General features: G+C 32.0%; 1 long non-coding RNA gene across 1 annotated transcript in view; it reads left to right on the forward strand.

Moving 5' to 3' along the window:
- LOC144976474 (uncharacterized) overlaps positions 1–5,000 on the forward strand; it is a 119,145-nt gene that overhangs the window by 74,183 nt on the left and 39,962 nt on the right. The window contains exon 2 of the long non-coding RNA XR_013646111.1: positions 4,186–4,313. This is a non-coding gene — a long non-coding RNA (uncharacterized LOC144976474). The remainder of the gene's footprint in view (positions 1–4,185; positions 4,314–5,000) is intronic.

Genomic DNA, 5,000 nt, shown 5'->3' on the forward strand with positions numbered 1-5,000 from the left:
TCAGTTTATTTTGTCAACTCCACAAGTACACAAGAAGAAGAAGATAGTAGTAGTAGTAGTAGTAGTAGTAGTAGTAGTAGTAGTAGTAGTAAGTAGTAGTAGTAGTGTAGTAGTAGAAGAAGAAGAAGAGAAGAAGAAGAAGAAGAAGAAGAAGAAGAAGAAGAAGAAGAAGAAGAAGAAGAAGAAGAAGAAGAAGAAGAAGAAGATAGTATATAGACCGATATTTTAATAATAATAATAATAATAATAATAATAATAATAATAATAATAATAATAATAATAATGATAATAATAATGAGAGAATAATAAGAATAATAATAATAATAATAATAATAATAATAATAATAATAATAATAATAATAATAATAATAATAATAATAATAATAATAATAATAATAATAATAATAATAATAATAATAATAATAATAATAATAATAACAATAATAATAATAATATTAATAATAATGATACTAATAATAATAATAATAATAATAATAATAATAATAATAATACTAATAATAATAATAATAATAATAATAATAATAATAATAATAATAATAATAATAATAATAATAATAATAATACTTTATTGCATCCCAAAAAGGAAATTTTTGTACAGACTTGTTATAATTTACACAATAAGATAAAAATACAATGGAAATAGGATGTATATATAAAAAAGGAGCAGCTCCATAACCAGAGCTGCGCTTTATATTATGAATAATTTCAACACTGTAAAATAGTTAAAAGTGTCACTATACATTGAAAATTGAAAAGATTGCAAAACAAATAAATTAATAAATTAATATTTAAATTTTTTTGAAAGTAAAAATGCGATATAATTATACAAAATGATTATTGCTTATTGTTACAAAGCCTAATACTGGACGGCAGAAAAGATTTTCGGTGTCTCTCTGTTTTCCTTGAAATAGAGAAAAGGCGACCACTTCTTTCTGACATAATATCTGATGGTCTTAGTTGATGATAATGTTCATTTAATATTTTAGTTATTTTATTTATATAAAATTTCTCATATAAAAGATTTACATCGTCAACATCATTTATATAGCGTTGAATGGATTTTTAAATATTTGAATTTATTTTGTTCCTTTCCACTGCTAAGCAATTGCCTCCCCAAGCTGTTATACAAAATGACAAAACACTTTCGATTACTGCTCTATAAAATAATGTGCAGAGGGTTTTATCTATTCTAAACTGAGAGTATTTTGATAAAAAATATGTACGTCTGCACATCTTATGCCTAATTATTTTCAAGTGTACATCCCACTTGAGCCTGTCATCAATTGTTACACCAAGGTATTTGTAGTGAGGAACTCGCTGCCCTCATGAAGTTGCTGTGAAAAACAGTGGAGGGTCTTGATAAATTCTATGATGCCATAGCCTGAAACTAGTATGGATGTGAAACTTGGAACGCATCACAGGCATGTATAAGGAGGGTACAGATTTTCGTAAACAGGTGCATGCGTCAGCTACTCAGAATAAAATGGATGGATAGAATAAAAAATGAAGAAGTATGGAAAAGAACACAGCAGAAACCAGTGGGAGAGGAAATAGGAAGAAGACGATGGAGGTGGATTGGACACACGCTTAGAAAGAACGACTCCACTATAACAAAGAAAGTATTTGACAAGAACACTCAGGGCAGAAGATCAAGGGGAAGGCCACGAGAAACATGGAGAAGAATTAAAGAAGCTGATATACAGAGAAGTGGTAAGACCTGGAATGATATTAAAAAGATAGCTCAGGATAGGGAAGGATGGAAACTGTTTGTCTGTGGCCTACACCCTGACCCAGGGTGAAAAAGGCAATGATGATGATAGCCTGAAACTGGTCCCAATGGTACCTTATCATCATCTGACTCCACATCGGCAATGGCGTCTTCAATAAATTAACTATTGTCAAAGCCGTATCGAGACTGAATACCAGTAATAGTGGCATTGGTAATGACCATAATACCGAGATCGACAAGCTGAGCATCGGCACTGCATTTTAGAGAAATTGAAAAATAGTTTTGTTTATTTTCATTTTTTTTTTAAAATTTCTTTTTGGTGGGTGGCACAGACTACTAGGAGCAGACCAGGCAACAGCCAATTTTTATTGGCTAATCGCCGCCATCGTATTTAAGATGTCAGCAGTTATCGGATGAATCGAGAATAGAGAGAGACTAACGATATACGGGGTTTCCAGAAAACTGGCAGCGTTAAATTATATGAGAAAACAGTAAACATTGGCATTTCGGGGACAGAACATTCGCATTGTTAGCAAACATTATATAAAAATAAATAAACAAAATGTTGCGAGGGTGTGATGAAAGTGTGAACTTCATGGTCAATCAACTTGGTCATCAATCCATTAAACTATCAATCTATTATACTTCTTTTACTACTACTACTACTACTACTACTACTACTACTACTACTACTACTACTACTACTACTACTACTACTACTACTACTACCACTATTACTACAACTTCTACTATCACTAATTCTATTACTACCATTACTATGACGACGACTACAACGATGAAAGAGATAGATAGATAGATAGATAGAGAGAGAGAGAGAGAGAGAGAGAGAGAGAGAGAGAGAGAGAGAGAGAGAGAGAGAGAGAGAGAGAGAGAGAGAGAAGGGGTGGGGGGGGGGTGTTCTTCTCTTGCCCTCTCACCATACATGACAGACTTGTCTACGTTGTTAGATCAAAGGGACGGATGCCGCAATTTCGCATGTTCTTCACATTTCACACCTAGTCTAGTATCTACTAATATTAGGTATGTGTCATCATCAGTTAGAGAGACTGATCAGCAAGTTCAAAGGGGTGAGTTTCATTATTTGTGTCTTCTCATTAATATGTGGAATGTCGGTTGATAGTTATGTAACATCTAAAAGAAATGTTGATCGTCTCCACAAAATTCATCAAGAATCAAAGTAGGAGGAGCTTATTTTACCTACCGTTATTACGCCAATTCCCGATTGCTGGGCAATACGATTTGTCATTTTATCAGCTAATTGGGAGGGGCATAGAAACTATGGTCAATTTTAATTCGTTAATTGAAGAGTGTATAGAGAGAGGGTATTTGTCAAGGGTGGGGTGGGATTAAAATGCTTGAAAAGAAGATAAGTTGGGTGGGGGGAGGTATATGAGATTTTTAGTATTGATAGTGTGCTCATGGTTCCCTATTTAAGTTTCATATAATACATGTCTTCTGATCATCATCATCATCATCATCATCATCATCAGCAGCAGCATTATCTTCATTGTCACCGTAGTTGTCATGATCATCATCACTCCTGTCATAATATTGATGATTATTAGTTTTGTTTAGTTATTATCTATTCATATTTCCCTCTCTGTTGTGAAGTCTATGTCTATGACTATGTTTGTTTCTACTTCATTGATGAGTTAAGTTCAGGAGTCAAGTGTGCGTTTATGTATATGTATATGTAACCTACTTGAGTGTGGTTTGTGAACGTGTCTGTGTCCACTATGATATAACTATAATATTTTATATTGGCATCAATGTGAACCAAAATAAATTTCCATTTCTTTGAACAATAAAGCTCTATTATTATTATTATTATTATTATTATTATTATTATTATTATTATTATTATTATTATTATTATTATTATTATTATTATTATTATTATTATTATTGTTAATTTATTGAAGACGCCATTGCCGTTGTGGAGTCAGATGATGATAAGGTACCATTGGGACCAGTTTCAGGCTATGGCACCATGGAAGTTATCAAGACCCTCCACTGTTTTCCACAGCAACTTCATGAGGGTGCTTCCTTATTTGAGGTCCGCCCAGTGCTGAGGAAAGGATCCATAAACTTATTCTTGGCCTTCAGAGATGGACCACAATATTAGACTATTAAAGTCATATCAAGTGAACCATCATAAATTTCAAAATCCGCCCTTTCAAAGGCCACCATACCATCAATTTTGACTTTCCTTAATATTTTCTTGCATTTTCTCATTAGTTTCTCTTTCAGTTTTAAAATGACTGATATATCGACATCACACCTATAGAGACATTCTTCCGCGGTCCCGACGATGTCAATGTCTTCACCTTTTTTTATTATTTTTTGGAAAATTTTTGAGATTTTGTAAGTGTGTGCACCATAAAAAATGGATAGAACCGTCTTGTATTTTCCAGGCTTGGACGTAAAAGATACACCGCAGTGGGCCTAAGATAAGCCCATGGGGACCAGAAAGAAAATTGATCTAATCCGAGGTTTATTTTATCCAAAAACTCGAGGGGAACAAGTTTTCAGCGACACAAACGTATGTTTAATGTTTTGTTGTCCTCCTTTAACTCTCACCTTCCTTACCAGCCATTTTCACGATTTTCCCCAAAACTTCACACCCAACTAACACAAAAATAATATATTTTCTATCACTCAAAAACAATTGTATTAAGTTCTTCTGATGCAAAATTTCTTTAGTAAAACATGGCCTACAAAACACTGTTCATGTTCTTTAAATTTTATGATGTACAAAAGACATTTGAATAAGAAAAATATTGGTTGTATCGTAACGAATGTGACGATGTTGGTAAGGATAGGGTTAATGAATACATATCTCCAGAAAGCGTCCAGTTTCCATTTAAGCTTGTTAACCAAAATAACTTTTTAAATACTTTTATTTGTGTTAAGTTATATTTCTCAAGGCAACATAAATTAATACTTAGATACTGCGAGCGTTGGTTAAGGCTATCCGTAATCTCGCTTTCGTTTTCAAGTTGCGGATAGAGAAATCGCGACAACGATCTTTGTATCACATAAGACTAAGCTGTCTATTACAGTAAGGTTGAGATCGGCACTCGATTGCAGAGATCAATTAAGACAATGAATAAATTATCTATAATTTATATTATTATTATATTATATTATTATTATTATTATTATTATTATTATTATTATTATTATTATTATTATTATTATTATTATTATTATTATTATTATCATTATC

The sequence above is a fragment of the Berghia stephanieae genome, chromosome 7, assembly GCF_034508935.2.
Source record: "Berghia stephanieae isolate SIO BIC M18660-M18661 chromosome 7, UCSD_Bste_1.3, whole genome shotgun sequence".
In the NCBI taxonomy this organism is placed as follows: Eukaryota; Metazoa; Mollusca; class Gastropoda; order Nudibranchia; family Aeolidiidae; genus Berghia; species Berghia stephanieae.